At 40.6% G+C, this 19,179-nt stretch overlaps 1 protein-coding gene and 2 pseudogenes across 1 annotated transcript in view; all 3 read left to right on the top strand.

Annotated features, from left to right (window-relative positions):
- Positions 1-19,179, top strand: part of LOC110041300 (gamma-aminobutyric acid type B receptor subunit 2-like) — a 64,317-nt gene that overhangs the window by 2,466 nt on the left and 42,672 nt on the right. The window lies entirely within an intron of this gene.
- LOC149098476 (uncharacterized) lies at positions 6,577-7,418 on the top strand (annotated as a pseudogene).
- Positions 9,442-10,626, top strand: LOC149098475 (uncharacterized; annotated as a pseudogene).

Raw genomic sequence — 19,179 nt, 5'->3', positions numbered from 1 at the left:
GATCTATTTGCCCGTGGGTTGCACGCTCACGTCAATTTGTTTATTTGTACTTTTTCTCGGCAATTTCTTTCATTGATGTTGACACGTTTTAAAACATAATTCCTATTATTTTGTCCTAAAATATGGGAAGATTTAATCATTCTTCCGGATATGAGGAAGATTATTCCTGTGAGCTACGAAATTTTGAGCTCGAGTGTTTTGACGGGCCTCCACCTAAGAGATTTGCTAACTCAAGCGAGAAGGAGTTGAATCAGCTGGCTGAACAAAGGCACTCGGCACTCGGAGACGGACCAAAAAAACCAACAAACTGGTCTGTATCAACTTTTCGAGGTCAGTAATGCATCGCGGGAATTTAAAGTGCACCTAACCCCAAAAATTTTTTTTCGCTAAAACGAATCTCCTTGTTATTTGAAATAGTTCTGCGAAAAATTTTTTGGATTCCGTGAAATCCTCGATTTTCTTTGCCCCGACGAAATCTCGAAAATAGCTCCAAAACACCGCCATTTTGTTTCACGACCGAGTTTGAGGAGAATGGGTCTAGCGGCTCTTGTGACGTCTACCCAGGAAGGTTGGATATCTCACGTCCTCTCATTTCCTTCAGGATGGTGCAATACACATTCGAAAAGTGCGCAGAACCGCCTTCCAGAGGTGCTATCGGCTGTTGCAGCAATATTCCAGATTTAAAGAAAGATATGCTGTACAATTAACTGACGATGATCGGCTAATGGTGCAACAAAGACGTAAACGATGGTTGATTTTGTCGACCCGAAACAAGCGAACTGAATCCGTGAGAACCATTGAAGAACTCTCACTGGAATTTGTTCCGCAGACTTTCGAACGCTATTTTCATAAATTTCTGCTTAAAGCTAACCAGCAATTTGTAGAAATACTACCTACAACCTATATCTTCCAATCCCGCAGTATTTATAACATACAAAGTTGTGTGATCCGATCATGATCAAGAAGCGTTATACTGATATGTAAATAGATCGCAACTGTACGCCGCTAACCAACACTTATTTCTCTTTCGATTTAGATGAAAGTCGAAGATTAATCCTTTAGAATTACATGATAACAAAATTGTTAGACTCACAGAGTTTTTCGAAGGTTTGGAAATCAGCAGTGCGACAAAGATTCTGTGATATAGCGTCGAAAATATGACCGCGTAACATGTGCGGACTGCTTAGGGAACACATCCTTTTCGCTTATCCGACGAATTTCGCTGCAAACTTTGAGAACAATTTACATTGGTTATTTGGAGTTACGACTTAAAACGTGTGACAATGTGAAATCGGTAATTGTATGAAATGTTTCCCCCGCCTTGCTTCCCGCAGCTTCAAAAATACAGGTCCAAACAATACGATTTTCAATCGATCGAAGCCAATGTTTTGGAGGTCATCAAGTCTCGAAAACTGCGACACGTACGTCGCTCTTATAAACATGAAGCATTCAACTGAAAGTAAAACACAAGCTGGATTTAACGGAACAATCACACCTTGATAAAATACACTCTCGCTAAGGACAAATGTAAACGGGCTATAAACACGCGTGGGAATCTTATGTTTAGTTGACGAAATTACCATCCAAAGCAGTCCTTGAGTTTTCTTTCCTGCTTTTTGTTGCCTGCTCCTCCACTTCGTATCTAGCTTTCCATTCCTAATATACAAGCAACTCGTCCGCAAAGAAGTCTTCCCCTTCGTCGCTTGAAATATTGTAAATTGCTCTCGAAGCTCTAAGCAGTGAGTTCACAGTTGTCGAACGTGATCGATCGAAGTTTATTTCGGAGTCTTCCGAATCGAAACTTAACTCTGACTCCAGTGACGAAAAAGAAATGATTCTGAGACAAAACTTGGACGTTTTAGTCCCAAAATACATCTGAACGATTAGTTTCGTGTTCCATTTTCTCGAGCAAATACAGAGAGTTGACTGAGGCGCCATTGTGTTTGGTTCCTGGGTAGACGTCATCAGGTACCGCCGCCCCAGACTCCCTAAAACGCGGTCGTGAAACCTTCAAGCGCGACTTTGAAAGGGCATAGAAAATCGAGGATTCAACCAAATTCAAAGATTTCTTCGCCCAAATGCTTGGAATAAAGTCTAGATTCGTTTTAGCGAAAAAAAAAAAAATTTGGGGTTAGGTGCACTTTAAGAGAGAATTTTTCAGCGATTTGGCTACGATAAAATTCAGCACAAGATTTCATTGTAAAATTTTTCTGGCGTCGAAAGCCATTTTTAAAAATGCTTTCGGCGAGCAAAACTTGTACGTGAGAGTTTTAACAAATTTCTGTTATAAGTCTTCCATACGAAATCCTTCTGTTCCAAAAACTTTAAAGATAATATTTTTTGAGCTTTAATAAAGGAAGTTTTATCAAATATTGGTAGCCTCTGATGAATTGTTTAACTTAAGTTCACTGGTTTCAGTCTTTCTCGATCGCTCGACTCGCTCGATCGTGAATTGAACTCTTGAAATTGAAGAAACAGCCGTTCGAAGGAGCGACTACATCGTGCACAGATATATGCTTACATTTCTGACAATTTCCTTTAAGCCTCAGTCTTCTGTTCATTTAAGCTCATTTTACCAAATAACGAAAGAAAGAAAGTCATTCAAGTGTTCAAGTTCAGCCTTGGACGCGCAACTCATCAATTTAAAACGAAATGAAAAAGAAAACAAAACCCACAAACCTGTTATTGAATAAGAGCACCTCGAACAGCTCAAAGCCAGGGGTGTTTGATCGCTTTCTTCTCCACTCTCGCTTTTAAGAAATGTCTGGTTCCATATTATTCTTTGCTTTTGCCGAAGAGGCCGTGAAGGACAGAGAGCTCAGCAACCAATAGCTTCAACCATGTGCAGTTGGTTTTCAATTCTTCGGAAAACTGATCCAAATTTAGGCTTGACTAACTTTTGAGAAACACTTTTACCGAATGCAAGTTTCGTTTGTTGACAGTTTGATATTTAGGTTAACGAGCAGTTTGAAGTTGTTTGTTTGCCCAAAATCGAGAAAATGCAGACTATAAACTCGCCGCGATCCAAGAAAAATTTTGATTCGTCGCTTTGTCATATTTTTGAATAAACATTTTCGCGCGGTTTATCGCGCTTTTGACCTCATGTAAGCCGGACGATATTCATTACTTGGAGTCTATCTTTTTCTCGAGGCTCGAGGCTCGAGGGTAATATTTTTTTCGGGGTTTGTTGTTTTACTCCTTGCTGTAGGCTCGATTTCCGCCGCTCAGTCGAGTCCGGTCTACAAGTTCTTCCCTGATTTGGTTAAATGTAGTCTTCTCGATTCAGATATCTTTTTGGGTCCCATGTCGAGGGTTTAATAACATATCACAGACTTGGTTATTTATCTACAACCTTCTATAACATTGAAAGTCCGGTTTGTCGTGTGACTTCATCACGCTGGATGCTTTGGCTGATGCACTAATGCCATCAACTTTTGAATGGCTATCCGTGTAGAAATAGATTTAAACATTAAGTTTTGCAGTTGTAATTTCTTCAACAAAAAGATAACACATAGGGATAACAGAATGTGGTTCGCGTTAATATTTGTATTGATAGTGACAATGTTGTGTCAAAGTGCCTCACTCGCTTCGAATTTCACATTTTTAGCTTCAAATTTTTCACTGTGGACTGAAAACAAATAACAACGCCTTCCCTGGCTTCGTTTGTGTACCTTTTTTAATATTTCGCTGTAGTTGTTCAGGTCGTGTTACTACCAATGCGATTTCGTGGAGTGTTGGCTTCATTGTTTTCCAGTGTTATTGACGGGCCGCGATGAGAAATATTCCTTTGCCATCTATCAAACAGGAACTGTAGGTAAAATCTGGAGGCGATGGAAACTTTGGAAGCAAATTTACGGCTATTTTCTTCCTTCGGTAAATTCGCTGTTAAAAAAAATATCTGTGAGTTTTGCGATCTAAATTACCACTCTCCTTCGGTAAACTTGCAGGGCTTTGCGAATGGTCGCCGGATGAAAAATATCTGTGAGATTTGCGAGCTTATTCACCACGTTGAAAGGATGTAGCTTAGCTAGAAGACGCTCGGTTTATTTTTCTAATTTTCCATACATTTGTCTGTAAATTTGGCCGGGTGGACGCGGTTCGCGCGAAAAAAAAATACAGACAAATGTATGGAAAATTAGAAAAATTAACTGAGCGTCTTCTAGCTAAGCTACATCCTTCAAACTTGGTGAATACAATCTTCCACCTATTATTTTATACCTAGTCAGAATGAATGATAGGAAATAGATAGAGGAATTTAAAACAAATTAAACGTATTCATGGAGAAACTTTGCAAGCAAAATTTCCTCTACGTGTTTATTCAAAGAACTATTTTCACTCGGGAGAAAGCCAGTTCAAATCCAGTTCTATTTTCGCGGCGGCCGTTTCTAATGCTGCTATTTCCTTTTTTTCTCCTGAAAATCCTGTTTTTCATCCTGATGCCTACTCAACTATCCACGGAAAAACACTGACTCACATTTTGCCATTCGGCAGGTGCGAACTGTGTGATTTCTTTCATGACAATTAAGCTTACATATCGTTGACCGGTATTTCCAAGCGCGGAAGATGCGTCTCTTATCTTGGCAGAGGTTTCTTCAAGTTCTTATCTTTTAGCGCTTGCTTCCTCAAGTTTAAACTTTAATTCTTGCCTCTTTTCAGGGGCACCCAACGACCGTTTTCTCTCAAATGCTTTTAAACGCTGTTTTAGGCTATCTGGGGTACTTTTAAAGCTCTGTAGGTTAATTTTAGGTTGCGCTTAAAAAAATTTATCTGTCCGGTTATTCTAGGGGAACTTGAGTATTCTCGAAGTTATTAGGGCTGTTTTGTCCATTCCCCGAAAACCTTAGGTCTTATCGCCTTTCCGAAAATGATAGCTGACCTTTTTCGGTACCCAAAACGACATTTTTTACAATTCGAAAACAACAGACATTAAATCACGAAAGTTCGAGGTGACAATTCTCTTCAGAAAATCAGAGGGGATTAAAGGCCTTCCGAACAGATAATTTACCGAAACGATCTGTTGGGTGCCCCTGTCTTTTCCTCAATAAACCTTTCACATGGGCTAAGTAACTGACGCCTGCTTGTTGGAAGAGAAACGTCGCTCGTTTTCGGTACTCGATACTCGTCCGCATCATTGTTCAGTTCAGTCCGACGTGGAGGCCTTTTTTCGTGCAGGAGATTTTAAATTTGATTCAGGGCTTTGTAACTGCTGTGTTGACGCTGTTTGACGCTTCAAGCTGCAAGACTAAGCTTTTGTTACCGTTTGTGGCCTTCAGGGAGAAAATGAATCTCATCTTCATCTGGATACCGCGCGGACAATGTTTAGGTGAACCCTTTCTTCCTTAATTCCCCTGGATATTGTAAAAGATCACAGTCGATATCCGACAGAAATTCCTCTATTGATTTCCTATAATTCATTCTGATTTTCAAAACTGTAAAAGGCAAAATGCCCGTATGCGTTGCTGACTTTGCTCCTCTTCAAGTGTTTGCAGAGTGGCGCCAAAAGGTTCCCAAGTGGGAGGGTAAACTTTGAAGTTTGATTGTCAAAACTTTGAATTTTGATTGACCGGCAGTTGCAAGCGACGGTAAGACCTTTTTAGAGCGTTTCCTCCACCGGGCTCTTCCTTTGTAATACCTAGTAGTTACAGTGTACATGTAGTTACGGCATGTATTTGAGAAAATTTATTCAAAAATTTCGACTGATCGTGTGATAGGAAGTCACGCCAACATTTTACCAAATTAGGTTTGATGTTAATGACAAAGCAAACACACTTCAATGTAGTGAATGGGGTTGACAAGGCTCCGATTCACCACTCCTGCGATTTGTGACATTTGAAAAAAAAAGAAAAAACTCAGAAAAAAAATATTACCCTCGACCCTCGACCCTCGACAAAAAGATAGACTCCAGTATATGCTATCTCAAAAGTCTCAATGTTATAAAAGAAATGGTAAGCGTGCACTGTGCAACTATCGAGTTATATATGCACTTGGGAGGTTTGCTAAGCATTCAAGAAGCTAGAGTCGCACTCGGCTATCGCCTCGTGCGACTCTTACGCTTCTTTCGTGCTTAGCAACCTCCCGCGTGCATATATGACTCGATAGTTGCACGCTGCACGCTTACCATTTCTTAATTGGAACAGTTATTGGGGCAAAACAGGTACAAAATACTCACGTTTTCGATACGACGGCTAGTCGAGCGAAATGGCGTCCTCGACGAGATGAGGTTGAGTTAATTCATTTCCGGTAGCCGTCCTACCTCGTCCCGCCCTGGTATCTTAAGGTGCCTATTGTCTTTTCAAAAAGCTTCGTTTTTTTCAAAAAGTTTCATTTTTGGTTTCTATTTTAAACTGGACAACGAGAAAGTCGTTGATCTGCGAAAAAAAAAGAGCAAAGTCTCTCAAAATCAAGGGTCACAGTCGATTGAGAAAACAGGAATTGATTGACAGGATACGAACAGCGACAAATATTCTGGACAAAGAAGTTCCAGACATCGATTCTCCCATTCTCAGATCGACGAGAGCCGTCACCCCTCAATGAACGGATTCTCCAAGTGATCAACAGAAGGAAATCAGAGAAATCGATGAGATGCTCGGCTGGCGCAAAAAGAGAGCGAGTGCGACGAGCGTTCCGCTCCCCGAGATCAAAATAACCGATCCTGAGGAAGCGGAACGAGAGATGAAAATCAACATGATCAAGGAGATCAGTAGCCGGAGAAATCAATTCAGTGTCACTGAGACAGTAAGCGCGTTTCGCGGTTTCGCGAGACAATTCAGGATTTTGGGTCCGTCATTAAGCGGGAAAAGGGAGTTCATGCAAATGGTCAGGGAAGTGGTCCTCAATTTGAATCGCAGGACCAGGGTGATTTTGATCTTTAACACCGAGATGGAGAGACAAGAATTATTCGGTGGGGGGACTGAAATTCTGGATGCTCATTTCGGGATCTATCCAATCGAGAATCTCACGTCGACCGATGAATCTGGAGAATTTAACTTTACGATTCGTGACATCGAAGAAAGGATCCAGAATTTCAATCAAAGAGGGAGTAATTGGAGATTTCAGAGAGTCCTCTCGCTCGACGTTCACTTCACCGACTATCGTCCGCTGCGAGGTTTATCCTTTTTTAAACTTCCAAAAGCGATCAAAGACAAGAAGGTGGTGATCAATCTGAAGAATGAAGACGAGCAATGCTTCAAACATGGTGCGTGACAAGGGCTTTCAATCCAGTTGATAAACACCCTGAGAGGATCACCAAGCTCCTCAGGGAACAGTCTGAGCGACTCGACTGGGGAGACATGAAATTTCTTGTGAAACTCAAAGAGGTGGGTGGATTTGAAAACCTCAACTCACTGATTTCAGTCAATGTCTTTGGTTATAAAGAGCAGACGATCTATCCTCTGCAAATAAGCAAATTAAAACGTTGATTCACGACGAGAAGGATAAGAGCAAGCAACCCTCGCGGTGCTCGCATTATTGCCTGGTAGTGATAAAAGACATGACCAGGTTGCTCAGAAGTCAAGTGACGAATCACGAGAAATCGTTCGTTTTCTGTCTCAGATGTCTGAGTCATTTTCCCGATGTTGAGAGATTAAGGAACCATGAATCCCTCTGCTCAAACAATGAAGAGACAAGGATTGAAATACCAAAGGGCGACCTACAGTTCAAGAATCATAATCGAATGATCAAAGTCCCTTTCGTTGTCTACGCGGATTTCGAGGCGATAGTCAAACCGATCAACACTCATGAACCCAATTCATGGTGAAAAGAGTTTCACGGAGCGATGTCAAAAGCACGTGCCATGTGGGGTTTGTTACCACATAGTTTGCTTCGACGATGAGATGTGGTCTCAAGAACCTGTCATCTACAGAGCGGAGAGTGAAGATGAAGACGTCAGTCGGATCTTCGTTGAGATGCTTGAAAGAGATATCAAGAAGATCGACAAAGAATTCGACAGGATGATGAAACTAACTCATAAAGATACGCTTGAGTTCAACCGAGTAGAAAAATGTTGGATTTGCAGAGGTGAACGTCTGGGTGACAAAGTCAGAGACCACTACCATTTCACGGGAAAGTATCGAGGAGCCGCGCATAAAATATGCAACTTGCAATTCAAGAAGCCAAAGTTCACTCCGGTGATTTTTCATAATCTGGCCAACTATGACTCGCATTTGTTCATCAAGAATCTCGGCAAGAGCGAAGGCGAGATCAGATGCATTCCGAATAATGAGGAGAATTACATTAGCTTCAGCAAAGAAATTGAAATAGGTTCTTATGAAAACAAGGGGTGAAAAGCAGTCAAAATCAAGCATGAGATCAGGTTCATCGATAGCTTCAAATTCAAGGCCTCCTCCCTTGATGGTCTCATCGGTAATCTCGTCTCTTGTACAAAATGTGAACCCATTGTCACACATATCCGCTTAACCAAGAAACATTCATTTGCTCACGAGAAAGGGAGGTTATCCTTACGATTACATGAGTGATTTCAAAAAGTTTAAAGAAAGTCAGTTGCCTCCTAAAGAAGCGTTTTATTCGAAGCTCGCTGATTCTCACATCTCTGTTGAGGACTACGAGCATGCTGAGAGAGTGTGGAATGTCCGATGTCCTCCTCCTCGCTGACGTGTTTGAAGAACTCAGAAACGTCTGCCTGAAAAATTATGATCTCGATCCCGCTTGGTATTACACCGCCCCTGGTTTGGCCTGGGACGTCGCTTTGAAAATGACTGGCGTAGAACTTGAATTGTTGAGAGACGTTCACATGCTACTTCTGTTTGAAAGGGGAACGCGTGGAAGCATCTCAATGATCTCAAATCGTATTGGAAGGGCCAATAATAAATACATGGCTGAAGATTATGATTGAAGCAAACCGAGTAAATTCATTCAATATCTCGACGCAAATAATCTTTATGGATGGGCGAGTGTGAACCACTTCCAGTGGGTGGATTCAAATGGATGACTGAAAAAGAGATCGAAAACTGGGAAAACATTCCTTACATCCTTGAGGTGGTCATGGAGTACCCTGAGGAACTTCACGATCTTCACAATAATTATCCTCTGGCTCCTGAGAGTGTCACGGTTAACAGAGTGGAAAAGCTGATTCCAAATCCCAATCACAATGAGAAGTATGTCATTCATCATCGAAATTTGAAGCCGTGTCTCGCGCTTGGAATGGAGTTTAAAAAGATTCATCGTGGGATCCGATTTGATGAGAAGCCATGGTTGAAAATTTATGTTGAGAAAAACAAGGATCTAAGGAAAGGAGCGAAGACCAGCTTCGAAAAGTATTTGTTCAAGTTGATGAACAACTCCGTCTTCGGGAAGACGATGGAGAACATCAGGAAACAAGTCGATGTGAAGTTCGTTAATAATAGGAAGTCCGCAGAAACGTTATCAGCGAGACCGAATTTCAGGCATTTGACGATATTCGATGAAAACTTGGTCGCCGTCCACATGAAACGAAGGAAGCTGGTCTTCAACAAACCGGTCTATTGTGGAATGTGTATCTTAGAACTCAGCAAGACGTTGATGGACGATTTTCATCACGACAACGTCAAACCAAAGTATGCATCCAGGGCAAAATTAATATTCACGGACACCGAGAGTCTGATGTACGAGATTGAAACTGAAGATGTTCATGAAGACATCAAGTCAGACGTTCAATATAAGTTTGACACGAGCGATTTTCCAGCAGATCATCCGAGTGGGATTCAAAGATGCAACAAGAAAGTCATTGGAACGATGAAAGACGAGGCTGCAGGGACGATCATTGAAGAGTTCGTCGGATTGAGAGCTAAATTGTACAGATGCACACTGGAACAGAAGAGAAGAAGTGCAAAGGAGTAAAGAAAGCCGTTGTAAAAAAGAAAATTTTACGTCAGGGTTATAAAGACTGTTTGTTCAACGGAAAACCTCAGATGAGAAAGATGAATGTGATCACATGTCATAAGCATGAGATTTTCACAGAGACGGCCAACAAGGTTGCCCTGAGCACGGAGGATGACAAGAGAGTGATAATGAAGGATGGAATTCACACTTCGCATGGCCACAGAAGAATAAAAAATAAATTAAAATGAATCCAGATAATATTCCGTTCAACGCATTGATAGTCGGTCCCAGGAACTCAGGAAAGACCAAATACTTGGTCGAAATACTAAGCAACGAATTCAGAGGAAAGTTTAATTACGTGATCCTTCTCTGTCCGACTTATGTATTCAATATGACGTATCAGAGTTTCGCCGAGGATGACCGAGATTTCTTTGTCCTAACCCCCTATCAAGGTCAAATCGATGATTGGTTGAGGATAGCGAGTTTCGTGAGGGAACAAATTCCCTGATCATTCTTGATGATTGCGCCAGTTCAAAGGATGTGAAAAAGAGGACAAATGAGTTGATGAACTTGACATTCAGCGCGAAACACAGTGGAATCAGTGTCTGGGTCATAACTCAGCAGATGACGAGCATCGCCAAGCCATTCCGCGAGAATATCGCCTTTTTGGTCCTGTTGTATACTCCTCCTCGGATGGACATGAAAGAGATTTTTGACAATTACGGAGGAGGATTGAGGAAATATCAGAGGTTGAAAGAGATTTCCGAGTTGAAAAGAAAAGAAATATTCAAAACCTATTTTCTCCCTCAGGCATCCTTTTGAAATTAATTTTTAGTATTAAAATGGAAATGAACGAGCAAAAAGCCTTGAAAGATGTAAGGAACATTCTTGAGAACGAACCCGATTCAGGAGCAAGAGAGCGGCTGGCGGTCCTGGTGGCCAGTGGGAAGGCGAAAGAGATGACCGGAGTTGATCTCACCCAAGATCAAGTCAAGAGATTAAGTGAGAAGGATGTTAAGAAGTATTTCACAGACTTGTGACGCGATGGTTGATACCTTTCTTCAACTCAGTTGCAGATTGATATCCAATTTTCTACCCGTTGATCGGGGTAAACGTTTGAAAGATCTGAATGAAAATTTCATGGTGAGAAAAGAATTCTCGATGATCGCTGGAAGATTGAGCCCGAACTATGGAAAGTACATGGCAGTGGTGAGTGCTGTCTTACTCACCGCGAAGAACGTGGTCAAGTCTGAAGAACTTGAAAATACTTCTGAAGAACTTGATAAGAACTTGTCTGAAGGACTTAAGAAATTTCTTGAAAGTATATATAAAATAGATCGCGAAGCAAATAAAGAACCCGTAAAAACCGTTGAAAAACCCGCTGAAACCGTTGAACAACCCTTAAAAACCATTGATGAGCCGACTGAAAAGAAACCAGCCAATAAAGTAACGTCGACTGTGAAAAGGAGAAACCCAGGAAGGATCCGGGGAGAGTCGCGGCAGGAAAAAGACTCGCAGAAAACAACAGGAAAGTAAGAGATGCAAAGCTACAAGCTGCGCGTCAGAAAGGAACTGATATTGACTCGAATGTTAAAAATGAAAATAACAGAGATAATGGAAATAATGAAAATTCTTCTCTTTCTTCTTCATTCTCACTCACCCAAGTTCTTACAGCGGTGAGTATTGTCGTTTCTCTCGCGGGACTATATCTCAAGAGAGAGGAGTTGTGGCAGCTGACGCAGCACTCGCTGTCTCTCGTTAAAGGATTGAGCCAGAGAGTGCGAGTGAAGCGAGGGGCCTGAAGTTCCGGCGAGAAGCGAGCGATGCGAAGATCGAACATCATCAAAAATAAAACCTATGGATTAGCGACTCAATTGAGCTATATTTATTATATCTTCTAAAATGTCAGATAATAAGCTCGTAAAAACATTGACCGATTTCGCGACGATCACTGGAATAGCAGCTGGATATGGTGGGTCGCGAAAAAAGTCGTCAAAGAGGCGATGACCTCTGATCCTTCAGCGAATTTCATGAACTACGTTAAATTCACGGTGGTAGTAGCGGCTTGGATCGCCACAGAACAATATCTCGAAGATCAAAAGATTTTACCGAGTTAAATAAAATGTTGAGTAATATAACTGTTTCCGCCTTGAGATTTGCCACTTTCTGCTTATTCATTGAAGCGGCGGCGATCATCATATTGAGAAAGAAAATCGATATGATCAACTTCAAAAAGAAATTTGAGAGGAAATTGAGAATCAACTGGAAAAGAATGAATTAGCGTGAGCGATTTCATTTTAACATTACTGTTTAATATTAAAATGGAGAGTATTGCGATAATGATCGGAGGGGCGATTATCAATGCCCCGACTTTCGTCGGAGGAAGTTATTTGGCGAGGTACTGAGTGGCGAATCTGAGGCTGACAAAGAAAAGAAGCGTCACGATCTTGCATTGGAAAAATATGAAAAAGAATATCGGAAATATCAAGAAAACAGAACGAAGTTACTGGATTGGAAAGCCACTAATAACAAAATCAAAGATGAAGCGAAACAGAATTTCGAAAACACGAACTACGCATTGAAACTTTACAACCAGACTTATCAAGATCAAATGGATTTGAACGAGCCTCAGTTTTCAGACTTTTACAAACCGAGTGCTCAACAAAACCAGGGTGAGTTAATTTACGTCGGAGCTTCGGCCCTGGCGATCGGATTGGCAGCGAGCCATTTCCTGTAATAAAAAATGAGTGACAAGACTATCATATATCTATCACAGCCCCAAAGTTTTCTGGAAGGGATTGGAGGCCGTGAAGACGTTGGCTCAGGAGGCCGGAGTTTCTGAGGATAAAGCAAGACTCTGGCTGATGAAGCAGGCCATCTGGCAGATTTATCTCCCGGTTCCAAAGAATATCCCGAGACCGAAGTTTGATGTCTCATCCCCGAATTCGATTCATCAAGCCGATCTTCTTTTCCTCCCTCATGACAGACTCCCGAGAGGAAGGAAGACTTACAAGTACGCGTTGAGGGTCGTTGATGTCGCGAGCAGATTCAAGGCCGCTGAACCATTGTCTTTCAAGGAGTCTTTAGAAGTTTCAAAGGCTTTTCAGAGGATTTACAGAGGACCATTAAAGTGGCCTTCAGTTCTTCAGGTTCATCCCGGACGTGAATTTATAGGTGAAGTAAAGAAAGAAATGGCGAAGCATGATGTGAGGATCAGGACGGGTTCGATTCCTGTCGGGGACTCAGAATTTTTCTTTGTCCCACGCTCGTGTCATGTTGATTAATTCACCTTCACATTTCATTACCGAGCTTAAAAGTCACCATCTTTATTAACTTATCACTACTCACTCACAATTTCGGCGCAAATTAAACCCTGACACGTTGTTGACTTTTCTTCCGACACATTCCTTGCACAATCGTCTCTCGGAAAGTCCCTAATATACGGCGTGCGTCATTTTTTCAATCTTGGTGACACTCATTAGGTATGGTTTGTTAAAATATAACTAGAAAATAAATGATCATTTTGATCATTTTTTGAGTTTCTGATCCGGGAAAAATATCCTCTTTTCAGTTATGATCATTTAGCTTTTAGGCTTGGCTAAGTCTATATATTAGAACAGTAATTTTTCCGGAAAATCCGTTCGAAAATTGTAGACTACCTCCAGAGATAGTTCGGAACGGAAAGGCGGAAATTTCTTTACTATTTGCTTGATATTCCAGTTCCAGTCCCTCATCAGCCGAAAACAACCTAAATAAATGTTACGGCCATTTCGTTCGGTTGGTTCGTTGATTTTGGAAAAACCCTTACCAAACCCGGCGGTTTATTCTGACAAAGGGAACGTGTAAAATGAATAGATCTTACCAGATGATATTCCACGAACTACTAAATAAGTGAGATATTGATCTATCAGTTGTGTTCCACTGAGGACGGAGGGAGTTCACGAAAATGTTTCAAAAGTGCTTTACAAGATGCCTTTTACTTTTTACTTTTATTATGAAGTACCACGAGTTTATCACACACTACTGATAGCTGAATTTCTTATTTCCTTATAAACCGAGTTGATTCTTTCCAACAAATCCGATCAAAAACAGAAAGTCAAGCTTCTACAGTTCAATGAACCATGGGTCAGCTACCTCTCACAACGTTTAACAAGGTCTTTTATAACATGATATGTGCTTTAATGAGTCATCCCGGCACGTGCGAATTAAAGTTTTAAAACTCTTGCTTAAATGAAGGCATAGATTTGTAGATATTTAGGTCCGTGCACAGTCTGAATAATTAACGCAATCATACATTAGTGTCTTTATCATAGACTACGTAACTTCCTTTTGGGTGTTATGTGACACTGTCACAATGCTTCATTAGCGGGGCGTTGGTATATATGTTGCGTTGTCTTCATTTGTATTCATTCGGGTCATACGACCGCCTCTTCGCCCTCTAAATTAAATACCCAATGACTAAATTCGATTAGTATGTTTAAGTACTGGCTTGACATGTTTTGTATTTACATTGTGCTAGCTTATGTTCGGATTGTTGTACACTTTATACTATACACTACGTGTTAAGGTTCAGTTTTTGTTATTTTGCGCTTACATTGTTGATTATCCTATGTAATTTTGATCGATAAGACATGATAAAGAGGGTTATACACGGCTCGTGTTGACACACCCCACAAGCGATTGCTTATTACATGATAACTGTTTTACATTCGGTTGAACGGGGCAGCGAATTAGAATATAAGATAAGAGGGTATTGATGTTTAAACGCTCAGCTTTAGGATTGTTCCGTTGATCTCCGACTTCGTTAGCGCTATTAATTTGATAAATGTTTTGTTAATAAGGGTATGGCCGCCATGTTGCGCGACTGTGCGACGTCGTCGTCGTCATGCGTACGCGCCCACGAGCAATACCGCTAACCACGATGACCACGAGATAAGCAATTCACGGACTCCTATGAGCATGGTGCTCCGCTTAAGACTTCGCTCGTGTTGACAGAACTTGTCAATATCTGTAGACAGAGAGCAAGAGTACGGAGCTGATGTCCTCTCGTCAAGGCTAAGTACTTTTCCGTGAGAGCTCGTGCCTATTACTCAAGCTACGTTGGATAGTTGACTTGTGACTATTGCTCAACCTTTTTGTCAAACACTTTCCACGTCCTAATTGAGTTCCGTCGAGGTTCAAATGCCACTTTCCCTAAAATCTATTGCGCTAATTAACCTAGAATCAACAACGTTATGTCTAGTGGGTAGGAGTCATAAGACTTTTTATTTACTGGAAAATAAATTCCGACATTTGCTCAAGCTGGTTAGATTTAAATCTCTTAACTAATACGGCCAATACGTTGCCAACAGTAATTTTCCCTTCTAAAATGCCTGGCCACCAAAAATTAATTAGGGATCATGTGACGTTAAAGTTAGGGTCAAATTGTAGATGGTCTATTTTAATAGACTTCCTAACTCGCAACTCGAGCGTGATTATTCCCTATAACAAGGTATCGAAATGCATAGGGATTTACGGAAAAGTTATATATTATTTATTCAAAATGACAATTAGGCCCAAAGCGTTCAACAAATGTCGGTTTTTGTTCAAATTTCAGATTATTTGTCAGTTGCCAGTAATCTTATAACATTCAATTACCTTAAGTTAAAGTCTCGAGGAAACTCCATTGTTTGATTTTCAGAAACATTGGCTTGGATATCAACTAGTTTGGGGTGTGACTTTGTTTTATCCTTTGAAATGGCGTTTTATAAAGACCACATTTGAGTTCGACTTTCCACATTAACTTTTCACTTTATCATTGATAAATCACTGTTTGACGGTCTCCTGTAGAAGGCGCCTGATTGTCGTGCGCCGGCGGGAGTCATTGTATTGGCAAGCTGCACACACTTATGTTCACGATCCCTCTCAACTAATGCATCAGAAAGTTGAAAGTTTCCGATACGGTACGTTTTAACAAGCTCTGAGTAACCGTATCAACGCAATTACGTCATATCCCATTTTACACGAAACCAAATAACTTATCATTAATTTTAAGGGAGAATTTTGGAAATGCATGATGTTTGTGTAACTTGGACTTGCTGGCTCAAGCGGGAGTTTAAAGGCCGATTTCAAGGCACATTTTTGGACCAATATACAGTGGAACCTCTTCGTTCACAACGGCCACCTTGGAGACAGAGGAACGTGGCCGTTGTAGAGAGGTGGCCCGTTTACGGGAGGTTGGGGTGTAATATGACACCTGTTGTTTTCGAGGAGTGCAATAATAAAATTACGCGAGTTGCTATAGGTGTGTTTAGAAGAGAGTACGTATGTGAATACGGTTGCTTTGATAAAATTTTATAAAGGCAACAGAGGACTTTTCCCATCTTTACATAGCCTCATCTAAACACTCGAGGAGTTGTGAGAATTCGAGACAGTTATGCTTCTCAGCTTTCCTCGGCTCTACATTATTCCAACCCCAGCCCCCCACCCCCTCGTGTTTAGACCAGGCTCTGTAAAAAAGGAAAAGGTCCTCTGTTGGTTAAATTACCTTCATGTTCCATTTCCTTTTGTTTTTATTATCCATTTCTCTCATAAATGTACCTTTTTATTTATCATTCCTGAGTTTTAACAAATCGAAATATTGTGGCAATATTTAATTGCGTCTGACAATGTTCAAAGTTCTATCAAAAAAAAAAATAATAATAAAAATAACAAGCTAGGTAGAGACAGGTTACTTTCGAGCGTCCAAAGAGGGTCTGGATGGGGGAGGGAGTGCAAATGTCAGTTGTCAGTTAAGATTTTATCTATTTGCCAGTTGTCAGTTGAAGTCTCGGCCATTTGTCAGTTTTCTGTCAAGAGTGCCTGCCTGTAAAAATCAGACAAATTCTTAATTTCGCGGCAAGGGTCGAAAATTCGATTTCGCTCATATTTTTATGGTAGACAGGCTAGGGCATGACAAAAACTACTGGATAGTTTTTTTGGCAAAATATCCTTTTATTTCAAAGAAATATGCAAATTACCAAATTCTGTTAAAATCGTCATTTGACGCCCCATTTTATTACAGAAGTTTGAGAGCCTCGCATGCAAAACCACATCATTCTTTCGTCTTTAAAACACTCAAATATTTTTGTGCAATGTTTAAATGTTTACTGGGTTGATTTTAGGGAATGTTGCGTTGTCTTTTTGGGTGCAAAATAATTAAATTTCGAAGACATGTATTTCATTCACTTAAAAGTACTTCGTGAATATAATTAATTTTCACTATGTGCGAAACCTTCAAATGGATCAAGCTTCTGGTGGTTGAATTGCAGAAGGATGGTCTACAGATTCCTGTGAAAATTTCTTTGGGCAAATGATTGTGAGCGACGCGAGAGCTTTTCAAAGTACGTCAAAAATGCAAATATTTGACGATCCGTCGTCAAATTTCAATTTACGGGTTAGACGTATATTTTAGCATGTGCCACACGACTTGACCTATAATAAGTTGAAATAGACACAGAGCTGATTATTTCGAAATGTTCTAACCTTATTTGTTTTAAAAGGCAGGTCCAAAGCCGATTTGACGTGTTTCTAGTCGATCTGTCACCATTCGTCGCACATAAAGCAGAAGCTCGCTTTTGTTTACACAAGGTTAACGTCCGATGTACATCGCCTACTGACAACCTATTATTGGTCGAATACTATGAATCTGTGACCATCTTTCTGCGCTTATGAACACCACTGCATCTAAGTCTAAAACGGCTGAGTCATTTGTAGATAGTTGCTTGCTTTGCGCTTCGCCAAAATATTGCGTTTGATCGATCGCTGACCATTGCTGATAAGCGTGTCGGCGCAGCACAATCTTACAGCCGTTATTTGTTCGTCACGCAATGCTGCACATTTTGATCTATTTTGTATAGAGTACTCTCGGGATAACTGAAACAATTTAATTATTGTTCATCTGTTTGTTCATATATATAATAATATGTGTACATTTATATAATCGCGTTCTATAGTGTACGTGGCGTCGATCCACATCACGTTTGTTGTACGTTCTGACGTTTCAGACAACAGCTGATAAAGCTAGTGCCTGTACTCACTAGAATTTTAAGAAAATCGCCATAAGCAAATTATAGATCAATGAAGCAAGAACTAGCTGAAATAAAAATAGAAAATCACAACGTGTCTAATTCGTGAGAAAAACAGACTAAATTTAATTAGTAATTACGTGAGTAAATAGCCCTGGCCATGCCATTTTATTTGGCGTATTTTGTTTGCTTAGTGGCGAGGCATTGGTATGTTGTTGTCAATACAGTCCAAAATTATCGTCAGTAAAATATTATAAATAAAACACCTATTGACCGGTTACCTCCGCCGCCACCATTTGGTCATTCCGATAAGGGTTTCATTATTGTCTTTACCCCTATTAAGCGGCCACCCAAAATTTAAGAACTTTGTTTTCGAAAGGGCGATGGCAGATAAGAGTCTGAAATTGAAGGTGCATGACGAGTGATAATTCAAACACACGTCTATCATGATTGTCTTGAATGTTCACCAAGTAATTTATAGCCCGACAGTGCAAAATTAAATATTCAAGGTACACCAACCTCTATTTAAGCGGCTACCCCCATTAAGCGGTCACCACCCATTTCCCTGAGGGCAGCCCACTGTATTACATGTAAACCAAAAATAATTGCATAGCGCGAAAAGACCTAGGTATGAGTTTAGCGTTACAGTATTACGCAGGGCATGTAGGTAGCGGTGGTTGAGTAAAAGATAACAACAGGGGCAATGGTAAACTATTCATTCTTTTCATTTCTTAATTCAATCTCTTCCTACTCAACACGATTGTGTGCTCCCAGTGATTCCAAGCCTTACGGAGCCTTACGTATTAGGATAGAAATTGTCCTACCCCTACCCCCTAAAATGGGATGACAGCATTGCGTGACGAACAAGGAACCGCTGCAAGCAAGGATTCAAGCCATCAAACCATGATGATCAAACGTAATATTTTGGTGTAGTGCAAAGCAAGCAACTATCTACAAATGACTCAGTCGTTTTAGACTTAGATGCAGTAGTGATCATATGTGTCGAAAGAGGGTCACAGATTCATGGTATTCGACCGTTAAATAAGTTGACAGTTGGCGATGTACATCGGACGTTATGTAAACAAAAGCAAACTTCTGCTTTATGTGCGACGAATGGTGAGAGAAACACGTCAAATCCGTTTTGCACCTGCCTTTTACAGCAAATGAGGTTAGAACATTTCGAAATTATCAACTCTGTGTCTATTTCAATTTAACATAGGTCAAATCATGTGGCACATGCTAAAATATACGTCTAACCCGTAAATTGAAATTTGACGACGGATCGTCAAATATTTGCATTTTTGACGTACTTTGAAAG

This window comes from Orbicella faveolata, unplaced genomic scaffold (genome assembly GCF_042242905.1).
Source record: "Orbicella faveolata isolate gen_17 unplaced genomic scaffold, um_ofav_v1 contig_46, whole genome shotgun sequence".
In the NCBI taxonomy this organism is placed as follows: domain Eukaryota; kingdom Metazoa; phylum Cnidaria; class Anthozoa; order Scleractinia; family Merulinidae; genus Orbicella; species Orbicella faveolata.
The sequence above is the reverse complement of the archived record's forward strand: the minus strand, read 5'-3'. Positions and strand labels throughout refer to the sequence as shown.